Source organism: Schistocerca serialis, chromosome 10 (assembly GCF_023864345.2).
Source record: "Schistocerca serialis cubense isolate TAMUIC-IGC-003099 chromosome 10, iqSchSeri2.2, whole genome shotgun sequence".
Classification (NCBI taxonomy): domain Eukaryota; kingdom Metazoa; phylum Arthropoda; class Insecta; order Orthoptera; family Acrididae; genus Schistocerca; species Schistocerca serialis.
In genome coordinates this window covers 170,729,787-170,752,992 of record NC_064647.1, presented here as the reverse complement: position 1 = coordinate 170,752,992, position 23,206 = coordinate 170,729,787, and the positions used below count along the sequence as shown (strand labels likewise).

Genomic DNA, 23,206 nt, shown 5'->3' with positions numbered 1-23,206 from the left:
CGACCAGCTTTGCGAAAGAACCGGCGACACTTTCTGCGCAACCCACCCATCATTTTGCACGACAATGCGCGGGCGCATACAGCGCAAGCTGTGGCTGGTCTGTTCGGTCGATGGGACTGGGAAGTACTGTACCATCCACCATACCCCCCCCCCCCCCGCCCCCCGATTTAAGTCCTTGTGACTTTGAGTTGAGCCCGACGATGAAGGGACAACTTCGTGGCATTCGACAGGCAGTAGACCGTTCCATTCGCACCATCAGCAGAACAGGCTCTGCTAACGGTATACTACGCCTTCCACATTGCTAGCAATGGGTTCTACACAACGCTGGTGACTACTTTGAAGGACAATAACAGGTGCAAACGTGTAACACTTTTGTATCAGTTGTAAATAAATGTCCTCTAGTACTCTTTAAAATTGAAAGATCCTAAGATAAACATTGAACTTTAAATTCTCAGCTGTCACCTCACTTTCTGTATCTGATTCAGACCATTATCAAAGGTATATCAAATGTTTCCTGGTGTATTTTGTTTCTTACTTTTAGACAAATCATTTCATAAAGTAGTTGACTGTTTATCTGTTTTCTTCTTTTCTTTTTTTTTTCTTCAAAATTTTGTTTTAGGTGTTACTGCATGAGTTCGTAGCCTTTTCCCATTAATTTCAATAAAAATACACATAAAAAGAGACTTTAGTCGTCAATAATACACACATCAAGAAAAGTTTTACATCACCTCGGTTCCGAGAGTTCCGGAACCTGTACAAAAAATTGGAATAGACATAAACATAAACATAAACATCATTTCCACCCTTTTTATTGCTCATGAAAACCACACATTGCATGTTGTACCACCATACAGCGAGACCTTCAGAGGTGGTGGTCCAGACTGCTGTACACACCAAGTAGCACGTCCTGTTGCATTCATGCATGTCTGTATTCGTCATGGCATGCTGTCCACAAGCTTATCAAGGCACTTTTGGTCCGAATTGTCCCACTCCTCAACGGCGATTCAGCGTAGATCCCTCAGAGTGGTTGGTGGGTCACGTCGCCCGTAAACAGCCCTTCTCAATCTATCCCAGGCATGTTCGATAGGGTTCATGCTGGCCACTCTAGTCGAGCGATGTCGTTATCCTGAAGGAAGTCATCCACAAGATGTTCACGATGGGGGCGCGAATAGTCGTCCACGAAGAAGAATGCCTCGCCAATACGCTGGCGATATGGTTGCACTATCGATCGGAGGATGGCATTCACGTATCGTGCAGCCGTTACGGCGCCTTCCATGACCATCAGCGGCGTACGTCGTCCCCACATAATGCCACCCTAAAACAGCTCGGAACCTCCACTTTGCTGCACCCGCTGGACAGTGTGTCTAAGCCTCACCGGGTTGCCTCCAAACACGTCTCCAACGATCGTCTGGTTGAAGGCATATGCGACACTCATCGGTAAAGAGAACGTCATGCTAGTCGTGAGCTGTTCATTGGGCATGTTGTTGGGCCCATCTGTACCGCGCTGCATGGTGTCGTGGTTGCAAAGATGGACCTCGCCATGAACGTCGAGAGTGAAGCTGCGCATCATGCTGCCTATTGCGCACAGTTTGAGTCGTAACATGACGTCATGTGTCTGCACGGAAAGCATTATTCAACATGGTGGCGTTGCTGTCAGGTTTCCTCCGAGCCATAACCCGTAGGTAGCGGTCATCCACTGCAGTAGCAGCCCTTGCCCGGCCTGAGCGAGACATGTCATCGACAGTTCCTGTCTCTCTGTATCTCTTCCATGTCCGAACAACATCGATTTGGTTCACTTCGAGACGCCTGGACACTTCCCTTGTTGAGAGCCCTTCCTGGCACAAAATAACAATGCAGACGCAATAGACCCGCGGTATTGACCGTCTAGACATGGTTGAACTACAGCAGACAACACGAGCCGTGTACCTCCTTCCCGGTGGACTGAATGAACTGTTCGGCCGTCGGACCCCTTCCGTCTAATAGGCGCTGCTCATGGTGGTTATTTACATCTTTGGGCGGGTTTAGTGACATCTCTGAAAAGTCAAAGGGACTGTGTCTGTGATACGATATCCACAGTCAACGTATATCTTCAGGAGTTCTGGGAACCGGGGTGATGCAAAACTTTTTTTGATGTGTATATATTCTCCTTCACTATTTACAACAGTCCGCCAACGCTGAAGTAACTTTACGATTCCGCGACTATAGAAATTACCTGGTAATCAGGTGAATAACTCCTCGAGCCCTGTTCAGAGGGCATCTTCATCCTAAACGGAAGATAGTTGAATAGAAAGCGGAAAAGGTGAAAAACTGAGGGCGCAAAATCAGATGAATGAAGTGAGAGTAACCCATCTGCTCTTCAGTGTTTTTTGGTAATCTAGCAGCCGGTCGGGGTGGCCGCGCGGTTCTAAGCGCTGTAGTCTGCTACCGCTACGGTCGCAGGTTCGAATCCTGCCTCGGGCATGGATGTGTGTGATGTCCTTAGGTTAGTTAGGTTTGGTTTTCCTTCGCCCCTCGTCCCGCTCCGCGTAGGCTAGTGCGGATTGCGATTCACAGCATCGTGTGTCCCCATGTGTCGACTTAAGTAATTCTAAGCTCTAGGGGACTGATGACCTAAGATGTTAAGTCCCATAGTACTCAGTACCATTTGACAATGGACTACAAATATAGAAGTAACGATCGGTAAATAAACTGATAATATATCGGGATACCAATATGCAAAACAAAAAAGCTATGAACTTATGCACCAACCTAGTATTTACAATTTTTATTCAGAAAGCATGATGTACTATATGTTTTATTCAGAAAGCATGATATACTAGATCATGGTTTCTGAATAAAACATGTAAATACTAGGTTGATGCATAAGTTCATAGCTTTTTTGTTTTGCATGTTGGTATCCCGTTAATTAAGGGTTCATTTATCGATCGTTACTTCTATATTTGTAGTTCATTGTTGCTATTTGAGTGTACGTATTACCATTTTGTCATTTGGAGATAGTGAGTGGAACTTTGGACGCTAGAAGATGGAGTGCCCAGTGGACAAATCGTAACATTTCCGACATTATAATTGTCGGTATTTCGATTGGTATTCTGTTGTTATTAAGCGTGTGTAGACGAAGAGAAAGCAGAGTATTTTCAATTTGTGCTGTGATCTGGTGTTTTTTTTTTTTTTACACTTCATTTACAAAGCTAGCAGTTATTAGTGAAATGTAGCAGTTTTCCTTCATATCAATAATTTTCTTAATTATTCTGATTACGTTCAATTAATGAAATATTACACCTGAAGCTGGTCAGTTTGATACTCGATTTCTGCATTTCCCAGTCTTTGCTTACCTACGAAAATTCGGACCAAAACATGCCCTCAGATCACTAATTAACTTTTTCTTAATTACTTAAGATGGACCCTAATCATTTTCAGGCAATTAAATCCTTTTCACGCCGGTCAGTTTCATACCCCATTTGACTATTTCTCACACTTCGTTAGGATACGAAAATTCGGACAAAAAATCGTTGTGTAACTTCAATTGAGTATTTCTCGCTCTAGTCAAACATTTGACTGAAAGGGTTGTCATGGCACATTCATTGCGTTCACCAAGTCACAACCAGACTCCACATTCCCACCTTATCTAGATCTCGGACTTCGCTACACACCAGGCACCACAACACCATTTTAAATGACATTGCTCGTGACCTTACTTACCTGTGAGAGGAAAATTAGCATATCAGTTCCCTTGTAAATAAGTGTTATGAATTGTTTTCTGAAATGTTCCACATCTTCTACTGCATATGATCTAGTTTAAAGCGATATGGTACTAACTTTCATTTTAAATCAAGTAGCTCCTAGTTCCCGTCATTACAGACACGCCAGTCTGCAATGGCAAAGCAGCAGTCGGATGCTTCTTTTGCTTCGGTAACTTCAACTGAAGGTAACTTATTATTTGCGCATGTGTTCTCTGTAATCATTTTAGGAGCTACTTTTAGCATTTACGATCTTCAAGTTTATACCAGGTGTAGAAGTACGTGTGGTGTCACCGCCAGACACCACACTTGCTAGGTGGTAGCTTTAAATCGGCCGCGGTCCATTAGTACATGTCGGACCCGCGTGTCGCCACTGTCAGTGATAGCAGACCGAGCGCCACCACAAGGCAGGTCTCGAGATACGGACTAGGACTCGCCCCAGTTGTACGGACGACATTGCTAGCGACTACACTGACGAAGCCTCGCTCATTAGCCGAGCAGATCGTTAGAATAGCCTTCAGCTAAGTCAAAGTCTACGACCTAGCAAGGCGCCATAGCAATTGATAGTTTGATAGTTATCGTATGAAATGTCTCATCAAGAACGCTGTATACAAATGGTGGATTAAAGTTAAGTATTCCAGCAGCTACGTACTTTTCTTTATAGCAGTTATGAAGTATCCTGTTTCAGACCATCAAGTCCGCCTGCTTGCTTAATGGCCGCCTCCCTTAAATAATGTGCGTAGTGTTGGCAATCTGTCAACACTACAGTATGAAACCGGAATTTCCCTACAGACGGCATTAGCCGTCAGTGTAGGGCCCGTGAAACCGCGTCTGCTGTGCCATGCGCTTCCTGTAGCGGATGACGACGAATGTCAGCACACAGGAATCCAAGTTCCATACGTCGGTATCTGTTTCAAACACGTAAACATATCCAGTTTTGTGCCTACGAACTACGGTTTGCGGACAGCATGGGTTTCTATTGTCATTTGAAGAAAACTGCTGCACAATCACATCGAATGCTTGTCGAAGCCTTTGGCCAACATGCTCTTGGAAAAACACAATGTTTCGAGTGGCTCAAAACATCCAAAAGTAGTGATTTTAACGTGAGAAACGACGAGCGCAGGAAACCACCGAAAAAGTTCGAAGACCACGAATTGCAGGCCTTATTGGATGAAGATGATACTCAAACTCTACAGGAACTCGCGGAACAATTGAATGTAACGCAGAAAGCCGTTTCTCTTCGGTTGAAAGCTGTGGCAAAGGTGCAGAAAGTGGGAAAATGAGTTCCGCGATAACTGAATGAATGGCAGCAAGCAAAGCGAATGACAACTTGTCAAATTCTGTTCGCCGAATACAAATGAAAGTCGTTTCTCCATCGAAGAATGACGATGAAAAATGGATATATTTTGGGAATCCTAAGCGTGGTAAATCGTGGGTGAATCCAGGAATACCATCAACATCCACTGCAAGACCAAATCGCTTTGGAAAGAAGTCAGTGCTCTGTGTTTGGTGGGATCAGAAGGATGTCATCTATCTCGAGCTCCTAAAAGTTGGTGAAACTGTTAACACTGATCACTAAAAACAGCATCACGTGAGAAACGACCGGAATATGGGAAAAGGCAACACAAAGTTGGATTGCTCCGTGATAACGCCCCATGACACACAGCAAAACGGGTCAGCGAAACGGTCGACGCGTTCTGTTTGAAAATACTAAGGCATGTAGCTTATTCTCCAGACTTGGTTCCGTCCGATTATCTTCTATTTGCATCACTGGGACTCATATGACAATGTACGAAAATGACTCTGACTGGTTCGGTTCAAAAGAAGAACTGTTTTTTTGCTTGGAATTCATAGCGTGCCGGAGACGTGGGAGAAATGTATGAATAGAAATGGAGATTATTTTGAATAAAATATTGTTTATGAGTTTCAAACAGACGTGTAATTATGCAACCAATTTCCGATTTCATACTTCTACACCTCTCACACTCATACACGTACACCTGAAATTTTCTCCCTACCAAAACATTCTTCTGCAAACAGTTCTGAGCACAATTTGAAATATTTCTATGGACAAACATTCACTCGTTTTTATTTTTTTTACAATATTATTTATCTATGTTAATCCTCAGCGAAACTAAACCAGTGATTGTACATAATCGTTTTTCGACATCAGAGCTACTAGCTGCCTAATTTACTATTGTAACTACTTCAGAGGATTTGGTTCAACTTTGAAATACTGAAAGGTCTTGATCGCAAAGTTCTTTACTAAGCATTACGTTTTTCAGAATTTCATCATGGGACTGAAACTGTGGAATGCAGTGTACAAAGAAATTAACGATAACAAATACGAGGTTCGTTCCGGAAGTAATGCCTCCTATTTTTTGTACAGTACGAACTGTCCAAAGTTCGGCACTACAGCACTGTGGTGGATAATCTTCTGACAGAAGTGAATGCGGGGCTAAACACCCATTGTTCCCAGGGCTTGCACACGTCCTGTATGCTATGGGTGTAACACTCACACCACCAGTACTCTCTACTCATACTTCTTCTAAGTGTGTGCTTCAGGATCAAGTTGAAGGGTGCTTGTTGCTAGGTGGTCGGCCACACTATCCAACACCATCTCCTCAAAGTTGGTATTCGGACATCTCTTTGGAGGGAACCTTGGGCGGCTCTCTGCGGCGTGAAAGTCCCTCGTATGTTGGTATCCACTTCTACCGGTTGGGATGACGCTTGATGGGAAAGCTTTTCCTGTACATTCGTTCTACTTTACAGGCACTACATCCTGTGGCACCATATATCAAATGCAGGTCTAACAACTCTCATGAAGGGTAACGTTCTACCTCTGACTACACATCATGCACAGTACACAGTAACACTCCTCGCCAAGGCATATTACAAGCTGACTGATGCAATGGACGATGATACCAGGGACAGTGGTACAGGTCAATGCGTCGGTGCGTTGCATGCGGTAGTCACACGACACACGTGCTTGAGGTAAGGTGTACACAGTATGTATGTTTGAAGGTCACGAGTACGTGCTCTTTATAATCAACTGCCTGTTACAGTGTGCAACAGACACCCGGGATAATGATGTGAGGATTAAAAATTACAATGAGATTTATTATATATCAGAACATAAGAGCACATGATTGTCGACACACACAGTAGGTTAAAGGATAGGGTAAACTGTAATATTGCCGGCCAGAGAGGCCGAGCGGTTCTGGGTGTTTCAGTCCAGATCCGCGTTGCTGCTACGGTCGCAGGTTCGAATCTTGCCTCGGGCATCGATGTGTGTGATGTCCTTAGGTTAGTTAGGTTTAAGAAGGTCTAAGTCTAGGGGACTGATGACCTCAGATGTTGCATAGAGCCATTTGAACCATTTTGGACATCCGGGATCTATGCGAGTGTGGAGCAGAACTGCATGCGCCGTTGCAATACATGCGCTGACAAGGAACCTCTCCAGTGCGAGGCATTCGACGCCCCACATACAGTCAACCATGCGACCACAATATTGGCTGCTAATGGCAACATGGGGCGGGACTGGAGGTGTCCAATGGTGAGCACAGCATGAGGCTACGGAGCGTAGTTGAACTGCTTAGCCGACGAGTAACTCACAACAGTGCTACAGTACTAGGGGAGTTGATACAAAACAGAGCAACGGTAGTGGTAAAGCAAACATTGCATTATATCCCGAACAGCAGTTGCCGAAGCTGACATTTCGTCAGAAGGATGTAAGGGTACAGTACTGCCCGACATAGAAAAGATGTACAACAACATACTTCGTTGTTCTTGTCAGAACAGCGTTTTTTTTTTTTTTAGAATAACACCATTTTATTTAATACACTGAAGCCGGATATCAATGTAGGAAAGAAGGGCTATTTGTATGTTTAATTATTGATGTGTGCACTTCCTTAAATTAGATCCCTGAATCCAGTTTGGTAATGCTTGCAAATTAAATGAATGGTCTGCTGACCACAGATAGTGAACGTAGATTATATAATCATCTTTGAGACAGTTATCTGGTTATCTTTGGCTGAACCAAAGAGAGGAAGTATACCAGAGCACCACAGGGCCTGGAATGTGGCTGACCAATACGGTGGCAAGGTCCTCCCCCACTTCTGCGGAAGCGCGGGATGACCAGATGAACGGCCGTATTTCAGCACTCTGTCGCTGGTTCCTGAGGTGTGAAGACGTGCTCAATGTGTGCTCCAGAAAAACAAATTTAAATGAAAATGGTATGCATGTGGAATATTTAAGAGTAGATAAACTAATAACTTCTCTTTTCAGAAACATTTTGGTGGGAGGCTCATATAAATTGTTCGGAAAAAACTTATGCAGGTAAAAATTCATATGGAACATGCGATTCTTCGGAAGTGACAAAGAAACATGTCTTGTAATTATAAGACGAAATACTAGCGTGTGGTAGTATTAAGATGAAATACTTGCGTGTGTAAATCTAAGTTGAAAATAATTGAGATTTCCGTGTGCAGAACTTGAATTAGAGACAGGCACTTCCACGTGTGAGTCTCAACCTATGAGAAAATAAAAAGAATTACAAGTGCTTGTCCTAGCATTCAGTTGAGGATCCGTCTGTGAGATAAATAAGATACCAAAACTTCGATTATGAGATACATTGGTGTGACGCCAGCTTGATATTCAGATACTCTGAGAGCTAATTAAGGTAAGTCAGCCATCTACCTGGCAACTCCATGTGGGTTGCATTGCACAGGGAGATGTGCATAAATCCTCCAGAGTTTGTGGTAGGAAAATTATTACGTGGGTCAGTGACGTGTGAATCTGGGATGACTATTGTTTGATGTGGGAAAGCAGAACGAGTAGAAAACCAAACATTTTGTTATTTCAAGTGTGTTTTATACTGTCAGTGTGATTTATTATTGTATTTAATCTGTGTGATTTGCATGAGACAGTAGCGAATATAGTGTGTCAAGCATGGTTCTTCAATAAATTCGTTATGTTGCTAATGAATGAGATTACGAGAGTGTGGGAGAGTGTGGGAGAGGATGAAGTAGCGAAAGATTCCTTACAAAGCGAGAAAGTGCACTATAGCAATAGACAGAAATGTTACGAGACTATAGAATAGTAAAATGCTAATGTTATTTCGTGCCTATTGGGTGGAGAATCCAGTGTAATGCAAGAAATTTCGCGACATTAGCGTGAATGAATTTATTGTAATAAAAGAGGAGGTGTGTGAGACACATAATGGTCTTGATTATTGAGTTGTGGGTAGCCATTTTGTTGAGGTATTTTAGCATAACCTCTTGCTGGGATGTCCAAGCTTTGGTTGAAATATATACTACAGGAAGGAAATGTGGCCATGCCAGGGTGGAGTGAGTCCATCAGAAATGTGCACTAGCTATTGGTCAGATGCGTTATCCATTCCGTTGCATTAAGAAGTAAGGACGAGAATTAATAATAGCTTAACTGATAGGCATAGTTGCAGTGGGTATGATAATCAAGAAAATATTTCTGATGTGCGAATAATAATAGCACTCGCTTGGCAAGCCACTCACCTAGTATGCCTGACTACTAGATGCCACAGGAACCTAGGGAATTTCGCAGAGTGAGAAAGAAGTGGCAAATGAAGTACTAGCGTTTCTGCAAGTTGAGTCAGTGGAATGTGTGGTGTCGCATACGCTTGATTGTGCAGACATTGCACATGAGGAATACAACGATGAAGATACGTGCTTAACAAGTGAAAGTGATACTGAAACAGGTGTTCAGTCACTTAGTTCATCACGCCTGTTGGACAGGGAGCCACAAATCCCATCTCCAGTGAAATGCAGTGAAGCACAATCGTTATCCAAGGAGCGGGTACTAAACATAATTACATACATCGAAGATCATCCGCAGCGTGGTAAACAATATAATTATGAACATATTTCGGATGAGTCCGCAACAATTGTCCGTGTAGTACATAAGAAAAACTACGTATATTCGTGGGATAACAAGGCACACTTGTTACAAAAATGGTGTTTGCGCGTTTCAGGACTGCTGGGTACAATTTACAGAATGTGCATAACTATGAACTACTAAATTGCGCGGGACGTAGATTACAGTGATTTCAAGGGAAGTAGTGGCTGGTTGCTTAACTTCAAACAGTGCTACAGAATTGGAAGACGTTAAAACAATGAAATTTCAAACAAAGAATCAACTTGACGATGCACAGCCAACTGCGGAATCCGCCCGATAATTTGTAGATGAGATAAACAAACTTATCTGGATCTGAAGACGAAATGCATATGAAAGGAACTTTGGAAGTGAGAGATAACGAGAGAGCCGTATCAAGATCAATGAAGACCAATGCCTTAAGAGGCTCCGGAAAGGCTCAAAATCATGAAAAGTTCAATTTTTACTTTTTTGCGTTTTCTGAATCTGCAGACTATTACCTTTTAATAGATATATAATTTATTCAATTCCAAAGACTACAACTATTTTTAAATTTTTTTTGAAATGTGTTCTACATGGGCGTGACCCACTGTGGCGCTGTTAAACTGCTGTCAAATGGTGTTATTATTAACGTCCGTGTTCATCAGGTACATTTTAGTGATGTGAGATAAAGTATGTGTTGTGGCTAACCTGTGATGGTTCAATATATATCGCTGGTGTGATTGTCGATTGTTTCATGTTTATTTACTCTGTCGTTATCTCGAAAATATTCGTAATTAATTCTGTTTCTTGAGTCTCTGTTTTGTTGAAGTATAATAATGAGTAAAAGTAAAGTTATTAGAAATCCTCTGAAGGCTTTTAAGAAAAGGAAAAATGTTGGAAAGCCAAAGGTATGTGTTATTACTGTAAACAATAAAGACGATAACCAAGTGAGTGAACCTAACCTCTCAAGTACACCTGCCCATAGCAGTCAAAGTGGGAAAGAAAATGCTTCACAGAAGAAGCTTGGTTCAATGAGTGAAAACTATGAATGTTTTATGGGCGAATCGGGTGTGAATGAAATATTTGATATGTCGGTTCTCAAAGGAATTCATTCAAACTGTGTAAGATGTATTCATTGTAGTGAAGTTGGTCTGGAACTCTCCATAATAAAGCACGTAGGACTTGCTAATGAAATACAACTGAAATGTGATAAGTGCTCATACATGACCACCTTTTGGAACAGTGTTGCAGTAACTGCAACTGAAGCAAATGGTAGCAAAATCTACGAACACAACAACGAGCGATGCTTGCTTTAGACAAGAAACGCCTTCCGGCTGCAGACAGGGCTGTAAAGAGTCTAGAAATACAAGCAAGAGTAAACAGGAGGAGGAACAAGAGGAAGCAGTAGGAGGAGTTTGCAGAGGATGAAGATAATCCATCCTATGGACCTGGAATGCACTAAAAATGTAATCCAATCTTTGTCGCTCGATTCCCAAAACTTTTATTTTCTCATACTAATTACATGTTTTCTAAGGATCTTCCAAACATATTTGTTTCAAACTTTCAGTAAATGTTACACAGTACCTTCTGCATAATTTAACACAGCCTTTTTCCAAAAAGCTGTATATTTTTGAATATATAAATAAAAAATTGCAAAAAATGTTGTGAATTTTCATTACAATTGAATAAAAATCATCTTTAATAACTGAACTAAAATTTTGTAAAATCCCTGTGTTGAGTTGTAGCCCATATTCCAATAAATAATCTGTAAAAAAGTTCAACTTCCTACCGCAAATACTTTGTGAGGAAAGATGTAATTTATAAGTTATTTTAACATTGCAAGTATAGGGCGTCCCGGAGCCCCTTAACGCATTCGTATACAGTTACGCCGACTGTTAATTTAGATGGTAAATTGGCTGGAAAGTTATTTATTGTGAATTTGGAAGTGCTCTATCCCTACGATTCATTCTCTTGTGCGTGATCTTGCTAGGACAGTATGGAATATTCACGTCTCAGGAAGCAAGAACGGGAAAAAAGAGCTCTAACTATGGTATGAGCAATGGTTTTGGCCAATAGCTGGGAAAAATAACTTGCTTTTGCCTGGTTCCTGATCTACATATAAAATCATACACCTTTATAAACTACTGGCCATTAAAATTGCTACACCACGAAGACGACGTGCTACAGACGCGAAATTTATACGACAGGAAGAAGATGCTGTGATATGCAAATGATTAGCTTTTCAGAGCATTCACACAAGGTTGGCGCCGGTGGCGACACGTACAACGTGCTAAGAAGAGGAAAGTTTCCAACCGATTTCTCATACGCAAACAGCAGTTGACTGGCGTTGCCCGGTGAAACGTTGTTGTGATGCCTCGTGTAAGGAGGAGAAATGCGTACCATCACGTTTCCGACTTTGATAAAGGTCGGGTAGTAGCCTATCGCGATTGCAGTTACCGTATCGCGATATTGCTGCTCGCGTTGGTCGAGATGCAATGACTGTTAGCAGAATATGGAATCGGTGGCTTCAGGAGGGTAATACAGAACGCCGTGCTGGATCCCAACGGCCTCGTATCACTAGCAGTCGAGATGACAGGCATCTTATTCGCATGGCTGTAACGGATCGTGCAGCCACGTCTCGATCCCTGAGTCAACAGATGGGGACGTTTGCAAGACAACAACCACCTGCACGAACAGTTCGACGACGTTTGCAGCAGCATGGGACTATCAGCTCGGAGACCATGGCTGCAGTTATCCTTGACGCTGCGTCACAGACAGGAGCATCTGTGATGGTGTACTCAACGACGAATCTGCGTGCACGAATGGCAAAACATCATTATTTCGGATGAATCCAGGTTCTGTTTACAGCATCGTGATGGTCGCATCCGTGTTTGGCGACATCGTGGTGAACGCACATTGGAAGCGTGTATTCGTCATCGCCATACTGGCGTATGAACCGGCGTGATGGTATGGGGTGCCATTGGTTACACGTCTCGGTCACCTCTTGTTCGCATTGACGGCACTTTGAACAGTGGACGTTACATTTAAGATGTGTTACGACCCGTGGCTCTACCCTTCATTCTATACCTGCGAAACCCTATATTTCAGCAGGATAATGTACGACCTCATGTTGCAGGTCCTGTACGGGCATTCCTGGATACAGAAAATGTTCGCCTGCTGCCCTGGCCAGCACATTCTCCCGATCTCTCACCAACTGAAAACGTCTGGTCAATGGTGGCCGAGTACTGGCTCGTCACAATACGCCAGTCACTACTCTTGATGAACTGTGGTATCGTGTTGAAGCTGCATGTGCAGCTGTATCTGTACACGCCATCCAAGCTCTGTTTGACTCAATTCCCAGGCGTATCAAGGCCGTTATTTCGGCCAGAGGTGGTCGTTCTGGGTACTGATTTCTCAGGATCTATGCACCCAAACTGCATGAAAATGTAATCACATGTCAGTTCTAGTATAATATATTTGTCCAATGAATACCCGTTGCCGATCGGGGTTAGCCGAGCGGTCTAAGGCGCTTCAGTCATGGACTGTGCGGCTGGTCCCGGCGGAGGTTCGAGTCCTCCTCGGGCATGGGTGTGTGTGTTTGTCCTTAGGATAATTTAGGTTAAGTAGTGTGTAAACGTAGCGACGGATGAACTTAGCAGTTAAGTCCCATAAGATTTCACACACATTTGAACATTTTTGAATACCCGTTTATCATCTGCATTTCTTGTTGGTGTAGCAATTTTAATGGCCAGTAGTGTAGCGAAGTATTCCTCCTGAAAAATGTGTGACATTGCAGTTCACACCACCCGGAACCACGGGAAAAATCCAGTCTCTGGATGTCTGTTTTTCCCGTGCCTACAAAACATATCAGCGCACTATTTGTAGCTGTCCCAGTTTCGCGTTAAGCTCCAAAACTGACTGTTTTGCATTAGGTTGCAATCACGTTCCATCAGCTCTCATCATCCCGCCGCACCAGTGTGATTCTATATGTATTGTTCAAGAATGAATGTCTAGCTCAACGTCCTCCATTGTTTGTAACTGCCAAGGATATCCTCTCCGATATTGATTGTGCGAACCTTTCTTATCAGTGTGGCGCGCCGTTTCCCATTCGGTGTTCACGGTGCAAGTTAATGGTTTGTTTTCAACATTTCTTGAATGTCAATGCTGTCCATTTTGTATAGAAGGTTGGTCCCTGCACGTCTCGGACACACATTTTATGTCGCCCTCCTGATGCACGTGGTGAGTCATTTAGCAGCTAATATTTTTCTTGCCATAACTCTTAACAATATATTATATTGAGCAAGCAGTAAAGGAAACAAAAGGAAAATTCGGGGTAGGTATTAAAATTCATGGAGAAGAAATAAAAACTTTGAGGTTCGCCGATGACATTGTGATTCTGTCAGAGACAGCAAAGGACTTGGAAGAGCAGTTGAATGGAATGGACTGTCTTGAAAGGAGGATATAAGATGAACATCAACAAAAGCAAAACAAGGATAATGGAATGTAGTCTAATTAAGTCGGGTGATGCTGAGGGAATTAGATTAGGAAATGAGGCACTTAAAGTAGTAAAGAAGTTTTGCTATTTGGGGATCAAAATAACTGATGATGGTCGCAGTAGAGAGGATATAAAATGTAGACTGGCAATGGCAAGGAAAGCGTTTCTGAAGAAGAGAAATTTGTTAACATCCAGTATTGATTTAAGTGTCAGGAAGTCATTTCTGAAAGTATTCGTATGGAGTGTAGCCATGTATGGAAGTGAAACATGGACGATAAATAGTTTGGACAAGAAGAGAATAGAAGCTTTCGAAATGTGGTGCTACAGAAGAATGCTGAAGATTAGATGGGTAGATCACATAACTAATGAGGAAGTATTGAATAGGATTGGGGAGAAAAGTTTGTGGCACAACTTGACCAGAAGAAGGGATCGGTTGGTAGGACATGTTCTGAGGCATCAAGGGATCACCAATTTAGTATTGGAGGGCAGCGTGGATGGTAAAAATCGTAGAGGGAGACCAAGAGATGAATACACTAAGCAGATTCAGAAGGATGTAAGTTGCAGTAGGTACTGGGAGATGAAAAAGCTTGCACAGGATAGAGTGGCATGGAGAGCTGCATCAAACCAGTCTCAGGACTGAAGACCACAACAACAACAACTCTTAACACAACAGTTTCAGATGAGCCTTACTACACATTGAACTTGCAACTTCGCACTCAAGGGGTTCTTGGTGAGACTCGCGGTCAACGCTTTGAACAGTTACTATGAGCTACGCTGTTGTTATGCTGTTATGTGTACACTGTGTATGTCCATGATACAAAAAATATTCATTTCCAACCATTGCATACGGGTGTGGACCAACTATCACCTGTTTCAATTTGACCCAAAAGGTTTGGGACTCACTGTATAGACAAAACATGAACTCTGATTGGGTATATGTGAGGCACGAAATTGGCTGACACCTCTTTGAAGGTAATATCCCAGCATTCATCTTAAGGGAGGGTAGGACGTCAAACGGGCCGACCTGGAGCAGGAGAGGGGCCACAGGACATTTTAATTTGCGCTGTCTATATATTAACAAATAAATTCATAGAACTTTGTCAGCATGACCAGGAAGGATTCAGGATTCACACTCATAGCAGTGGAAGTTCGAAAATATAACAAAATAAATTTATTTTACATGTGAAATTTCGTCATTTTTTCACTTACTATTGGCTGCATTTGTTGCTATAGGTACTCTTTTCTTCATAAGTAAAAGAGATTCTTCGATGAATTTTGCACAGAATACAAACCATACTTAGAGGCGTACGGAACTCTAGAATTTTCCAAATCTATTAAAAACTGTGGTAAAAATTGAGACAAGTTTCCTTTAATTTACGTCTATGGTCACACCTTTTCTGTTTAACAGATTACCGGTTTCGGTCTTTAATGACCATCATCAGATCTGTCTCATAAAAACAAAGTCCTAACGTACTGCAGCCATAGTGACATCGTCAAATGTTAAATGCGGAATCAGCACCAGCATCGTCAAATACATATAAATCACATCACATGCACGAGCCATGTTGAATTTTACTGACAACATGACTCGTGCATAGACGTAAATTAAAGGAAACTTATTACATATACGGGTCACTGTGTTATTTCGCGACGATGTCGCAGCTTGTGAAAATTGGAACAGTTAACTATAAAATTTGAGTTTTTCCTAAACATGAAGTTTAAAATGTAACAGTTCTTTCATTTTTTCATAAATTAAATGAATTCTTGAGTTTAACGCACCTGTAAGTATGTTTTGTATGCTGTGCAAAATTCATCGAAGAATCTCTCTTATTTATGAAGAAAAGTGTATCTATAGCAACAAATGCAGCCAATAGTAAGTGAAAACATGATGAAATTTCACATGTAAAAAAATATTTTGTTATGTTTTCGAACTTCCATTGCTATGAGTGTGAATCCTGAATCCTTCCTGGTCATGCTGACAAAGTTTTATGAATTTATTTGTAAAAGTATGGACAGTGCAAATTAAAATGTCCTGTGGCGTCCCTCCTGCTCCATTCGGCCAGTTTGACGTCCAACACTCCTTAAGTGACTAAGGAAATGCACAGCAAAGCTAACTTAGTATCGTAAAGTGAGAATTAGAATAGAGCACAACATGTTAAAAGTAACCACAGAACATCAGCAGCCAGTTGATGCTTGCAAACATAAAAAGTAAAACCTACCTTCCTTCCGACTGAATTAACAGCACGACCCGCAGAGGCACACAGTTTGGCCGCAGCACTTGGCAACTGCTGGTCGGCAGAGTAATATTTCCCGCCAATTCCTATCTCGACGCTGATATGGGCTTTACGTAATGTGCCAATGCTACCAATTGAGTAAACACGTTCAGAAGGCGCGTTGTTACGAGTAAAGCGGGCGGATATCATTTGACGCAAGTTGCAGTCCCCTGTCTGTTGGCACATTCCACCGTATTGCTTCCTTCCTGTTGTTGTTGTTGTTGTTGTTGTTGTTGTGGTCTTCAGTCCTGAGGCTGGTTTGATGCAGCTCTCCATGTTACTCTATCCTGTGCAAGCTTCTTCATCTCCCAGTACCTACTGAGCCCTACATCCGTCTGAATCTGCTTAGTGTATTCATCTGTTGATCTACCTCTACGATTTTTACCTTCCACGCTGCCCTCCAGCACTAAATTGGTGATCCCTTGAGGCCTTAGAACATGTCCTACCAACCGGTCCCTTCTTCTAGTCAAGTTGTGCCACAAACTCCTCTTCTCCCCTATTCTATTCAATACCTCCTCATTAGTTATGTCATCTACCCATTTAATCTTCAGCATTCTTCTGTAGCACCACATTTCGAAAGCTTCTCTTCTCTTTTTGTCTAAACTATTTACCGTCCATGTTTCACTTCCATACATGGCTACACTCCCTACAAATACTTTCAGAAACGACTTCCTGACACTTAAATCAATACTCGATGTTAACAAATTTCTCTTCTTCAGAAACGCTTTCCTTGCCATTGCCAGTCTACGTTTTATATCCTCTCTACTTCGACCATCATCAGTTATTTTGCTCCACAAATAGCAAAACTCCTTTACTACTTTAAGTGTCTCATTTCATAATCTAATTCCCTCAGCATCACCCGACTTAATTCGACTACATTCCATTATCCTCGTTTTGCTTTTGTTGATGTTCATCTTATACCCTCCTTTCAAGACACAGTCCATTCCATTCAACTGCGCTTCCAAGTCCTTTGCTGTCTCTGATAAAATTACAATGTCATCGGCGAACCTCATGTTTTTATTTTTTCCCTGGATTTTAATACCGACTACAAATTTTTCTTTAGTTTCCTTTACTGCTTGCTCAATATACAGATTGAATATCATCGGGGAGAGGTTACAACCCTGTATCACTCCCTTCCCAACCACTGCTTCTCTTTCAGGTCCATCGACTCTTATAACGGCCATCTGATTTCTGTACAAATTGTAAATAGCCTTTCGCTCCCTGTATTTTACCCCTGCCACCTTCAGAATTTGAAAGAAAATATTCCAGCCAACATTGTCAAAAGCTTTCTCTAAGTCTACAAATGCTAGAAACGTAGGTTTGCCTTTCCTTAATGTTTCTTCTAAGATACGTCGTAGGGTCAGTATTGCCTCAAGTGTTCCAACATTTCTATGCAATCCAAACTAATCTTCCCCGAGGTCGGCTTCTACCAGTTTTTCCATTCGTCTGTAAAGAATTCGCGTTAGTATTTTGCAGCTGTGACTTATTAAACTGATAGTTCGGTAATTTTCACATCTGTCAACACCTGCTTTCTTTGGGATTGGAATTATTATATTCTTCTTGAAGTCTGAGGGAATTTCGCCTGTCTCATACATGTTGCTCACCAGATGGTAGTTTTGTCAGGACTGGCTCTTCCAAGGCTATCAGTAGTTCTAATGGATTGTTGTCTACTCCCGGGGCCTTGTTTCGACTTAGGTCTTTAGTGCTCTTCAAACTCTTCACGCAGTATCGCATCTCCCATTTCATCTTCATCTACCTCCTCTTCCATTTCCATAATATTGTCCTCAACAACATCGCACCTGTATAGACCCTCTATATACTCCTTCCACCTTTCGCTTTGCCTTCTTTGCTTAGAACTGGGTTTCCATCTGAGCTCTTGATACTCATGCCAGTTTTCTTTCTCCTTTCCTTCCTACAAACAGTTATTAGGGGTATCTGGAGAAAATGTGGAGACTGTCTTACTCCTCTGTAGACCATCCACAGTTTTGTGCTTTTCATTTGTAATTGCGAAGTCGATCTACCAAGAAGTGGCAGGAGTTAACATGAAAGAACTCTCTAATATACAAGGGGAAGCCACGACGGCCGAACCACTGATTTACTTCAGACTCTGGATACTTTTAATAGTCCAGTAGGACAACACAATAGGTGAGTAGTAAGGGGTACTACTTAGGCGATTTCGAGAAAATCGCAAGAGAAATTTTATGCGTCAGTGAAGTGCCGGTACGTTGCGTTCTTGAGTACGAGACGGTAGCTGGTGGCGGTCAAGTGGTCAGTGTCCAGGCTCCGTAAACGGTGGATCGCTGGTGGATTTCTGCTTAGGTTTCTTTTTAATTTTTCATACATACTACATTTTAAACGTAGTACGATGAAGAGACACGTTTATCTGCACGAACTTTTATCGAGTTTCCAATGTTATTTGGTTGTTTGCTAATTTTTATTTTCACGACAAATATCATATTTATAGCTAAACACAAGTAAACAACCAAACGCATAAAATTTTCCTGAAAATGTATGCCTTTCGTGATTTCCGAAACCCCTTATACCTGCAATCGGGTAAGGTACCGAGAACTTATTATATAATTTGGTGTGTGTGTGTGTGTGTGTGTGTGTGTGTGTGTGTGTGTGTGTGTGTGTTCATCATTTCCTCCTACACCACTGAACCGATTGCAACCAAACTTCTTGGTACACATACCCCTTACTGTCAGACAACAATCACTGTCGGTGTAAGAAGCACCAACTTATCATAGTTCAAGAAATATGATACCATAAACAATGAGATGCGTGAAAATTGCTGTTTCATACATGACGTTCAAATCTGTTACTTCTGTGCTACTAATTCTATTCGCAATGAATTTAGTAGAGAGTATTCACCTATGCCGCGAAATGCACCTACGAAATTATATCATGGAACCACACATAGCTCTGGGGATATGTCATAAACACTGAGATACATGAAAAACTGCGGTAATGTGCATGACGTTTAAAGTTTATTACTTCTTTGTTACTAATTCCGTTCTCAACACATTTTTCACACACTATCCACAAATACCGCTGAATGTAAGTACAAAACTGTATCATTGTGTAACACATAGATAAAGAGATATGACGTCATAAACACTGAGATTGGTGAAAAACTAACGGATCGTGAATGAAGTTTCAATACATGTATTCTTTATTGCTAAGACACTGTCGTTTATAGACACACGAACCTGCTGTACTTACGGTTATGTCTTCGTACGAATATTTCATAATTTCAAAAGCGTTCTTACGAATATATGAATATGAAACGTTTTTGATGGCTCTAGAAAGACAGTTCATTTTTGTCCCATTTCGAATAGAAAACTGGCAGAATGAATACCTGCACTGTGCCGGGATTGTCAACTAGTTTTCTGTCAGAAAGGATCACGGAATTTGCATTTAGTCCGCTTATTTTGCTGTGAGGTGCAATGACGTCAATAACCAAATCTAAAGGCCACAAGTTTTAATTCGTACGTATGGAGAATGCGAATAAACGCTTGTTCTAACCAATACAGCAGAAGTTATAAGTGAGGAGCAGGAATACATGTGAAAGAAGCATGCGATTGCAAATTTTTAGCTGTCAACCAATTTAGGGATTTATGTTTGTCCATTATTTTTTTCGAGTTGTCGGTATTAATTTTTCTCTTTATAAGGCAATGAGCGTAATTTATGATCTTTAAGTAGCGTATGTTATCTACGACTGTACACCATATTACATTATCTCAAGAAGTTTAGAGAGTTTAATAAAGGTACAAGAACAATATCTCCTGTACACACATACACATACATCTGCAATTTTCTCCATATCAAAACATTCTTCTGTAAGGAGTTTTTAAAGGCACATTTGTAGGATGGGCGTTGATATATTTCAAAAACGTAGATATAATTTGAGGTTATAAATAAAGAATTACTTAAGATATTAATTACTACCGAGTGTGGCGTGAAAGCGCTGAAACATTAGAAAAATTACGCAGTTCAGTTGTCTTGCCAGGAAGACACCATTTTTGTCCTTGTAGCGGTCCAGATGGGTCGCAAATCTGCCAACGCTGCTGATAATTATTTGGCACACCGTCATTATCACTATTTTATTGAGACGCAATCTCACTAGGCGTACTTATAGTTACACACAGCAACAGAATTAACATAAGTGTCTATGTAATTTAATGTAGTATAATATTTTGTGAATAGAGTGATGTTATTTAGTCTAGTGTTTCATTTATGTTGGAAGCTTTTGTTCCAGTTAAACGGTATCTTGGCATGGCTAAAGATTCAGTGTTACAAATCGTATAAATGGTCCAGCACGAGCCAATGCTTTGGAATTATTCATCTTCAGAAGAGTCACTCAGGGTCAATCTTACAATGAACGAATCTTATGGAAAAAGCCATTGTCAAGCGCCATTAGAAATTTATACTCTGATGGCATACTATTATCATTATCTATTCAGAACGGAAAAGTCTATAAATTAAAAGCTCTGAACACAATTTGAAATATTTTTAGGGACAAAAATTTACTCGTTTTGGTACGATATTATTTATCTATATTAGTCCTTAGCGAAACTAAACTACTGGTTGCACATAATCACTTCCGACATGAGAGCTACTATAGTTCAATTCTTTTATCTTGGCGGCTCGCGCATGCCCGCACAGACGCTGGAGATTGCTGCGTTGCCAGTTGCACACGACGCACGCGCCAATAGAAGCAGCGCCATAGTATAGCATAGTTCGCAAGCTTACGTGTAGGGGGGAGCGCGCAGTTCATGAAGTAAAGCCACCACGGCCGCATTAACCCTTTCGCTGCTACTAAGACGTGCTCCCTGCATTCCGCGCTGTGGGCGATTTTGTCACTGCACTGCTCGCCTGTGCAGACACATTGTGTTCCGACTGCTTTGACACTCTTTATCATTCGATTCCACAAAAACTATTTGGCTCAAAAATTAGATTTTTACCTATCTTCTTGACTGATACCTTCCCCCCATAAATGACTTAATTTTGTTTCGATGTTCAACGCAGTTATTATGCAGCATTAAATATAGTAAACCTTTGCACGAAATTTTTAAGAGTTTGCAGAGGTAAAAGTCCATAGAGTATACTTTCCGTATGGTCGATTTTAGTTGCCACAATGTTGAGAATGGAATGTGGACAAGATACCTATATATTTCATTTAATTTAAGTACCACATAAGTGTCGTATGTAATATTGAGAAATGTTCCACCTTTCGCGACTGTAACAACAGTTTTACTTACACTGGGCGCATTTGGCTTTATTTTAAAGCACTTCAGTCAATCAAAAGGAAGTAGACAAAATACATTAAACAAAACTGTGGACTTACAAAAACATTAGGACTTGAATATACTGTCTGTCAGTGAAGTGCTCAGATCTATGTCAAATATAATTTTGTGTGTGACACACACAAACAGCATTTATTTGCTAAAACACTGATGAGCCAACACAAACGTTGAATATTGTGCTACGCAGCACAAAACTACGAAAGGTGACTTGGCAATGGAGGACACAAAATACAGTCCTCTTATGATGCTTCAAAAGAGAGAAACGCGTCTGGTCTAAATAAGTCGCTTATTACAGTTGCAGAAGAGGGATATATTTCAATACCATTGGTAAAACTGCGACTGTGGAACAAAAACAAGAAATAGAACATGAATACCATTGTGTATGTGCCATACCTTTCACCGATGGAAGTGCTTTAAAATAAAGCCAAACGCGCTGTGTGTATATAAAACTTTTATTACAGTCGCGAAATACGGAATATTTCTCAATATTACATACGACACCTATGTGGTACTTAAATTAAATGAGATATTGTTATACAGTAAATATTATATGAAATTTAGGTATCTTGTCCACATTTCATTCTCAACATTGTGGCAACTAAAATCGACCATACGGAAAGTATACGCTATGGACTTTTACCTCTGCAAACTCTTCAAAATTTCGTGCAATGGTTTACTACATTTAATGCTGCACATCAAAACAAAATTAAGTCATTTATGGGGGGAAGGTATCAGGCAAGAAGACGTGTAAAAATCAAATATTTTGGCCAAATAGTTTTTGTGAAATCGAATGATAAGTGTGACAAAGTAGTGGGAACACCATGTGTCTGCAAAGGCGAGAAGTGCAGTGATGACAAAATCGCGCACAGCGCGGAATGCGGGGAGCATGTGTCTGCAGCAGCGAAAAAGTTAATGAAGAGGCAAAGCACTAGAAATTTCATTCAAACGAATAAAATTCGTGAAGTAAGGCACTCCAATATTGTTTTTAAATAAAGAAAATATCAAGCACCACAGAAGGTTTGAACTTATAACCTTTCACTTGGCAGCCCAACACCTTAACCGTTCCGCTACCTCAGCTCATCGAAGAGTGTAACTCCATAAGGACTCTAACACCTCACGCAACTACTTATAAACACTGTTGGTATGACCATGAATTACTCACGCTTCGTCGAAGTACAATAGCAAATAAACAATTACCGCTGTTCTTTATGGCGAAAAAGCAGTTCATGAGATTGAAACAAACACCTTTCCTTGCTATCGCCTGAATTAGGAGTCTTATTGGTTGTTTGGTTTAATTAATGAATAGAATATGAAGCAATTGGTATAAAGAATGCTTTTTCCAAACTTTCTGTAAAAGAAAGTCTGCTATCAAGACATTGCTTTTGTTCTATTACTTTATTTATGACTCAACGTTTCTAAAACTGAAGACACTCGTCCGTGCTCTGCACTGCTGTCGAGATCTGGCAACATCGTTCTCTGTTCATTGGCTGACTGTGTTTTGTGACG

At 41.2% G+C, this 23,206-nt stretch overlaps 1 protein-coding gene across 3 annotated transcripts in view; it reads right to left on the bottom strand.

The window, feature by feature from the left end:
* LOC126425205 (serine/threonine-protein phosphatase 6 regulatory ankyrin repeat subunit C-like) overlaps positions 1-16,412 on the bottom strand; it is a 57,039-nt gene extending 40,627 nt beyond the window's left edge. For 2 of the 3 annotated variants that reach the window (XM_050088161.1, XM_050088160.1), the window contains exon 1: positions 16,341-16,412. The gene's annotated coding sequence lies outside the window, so the exon portion shown is untranslated. The remainder of the gene's footprint in view (positions 1-16,340) is intronic. The other variant, XM_050088162.1, reaches the window with a different exon arrangement.
* Positions 16,413-23,206: the final 6,794 nt, after the last annotated feature.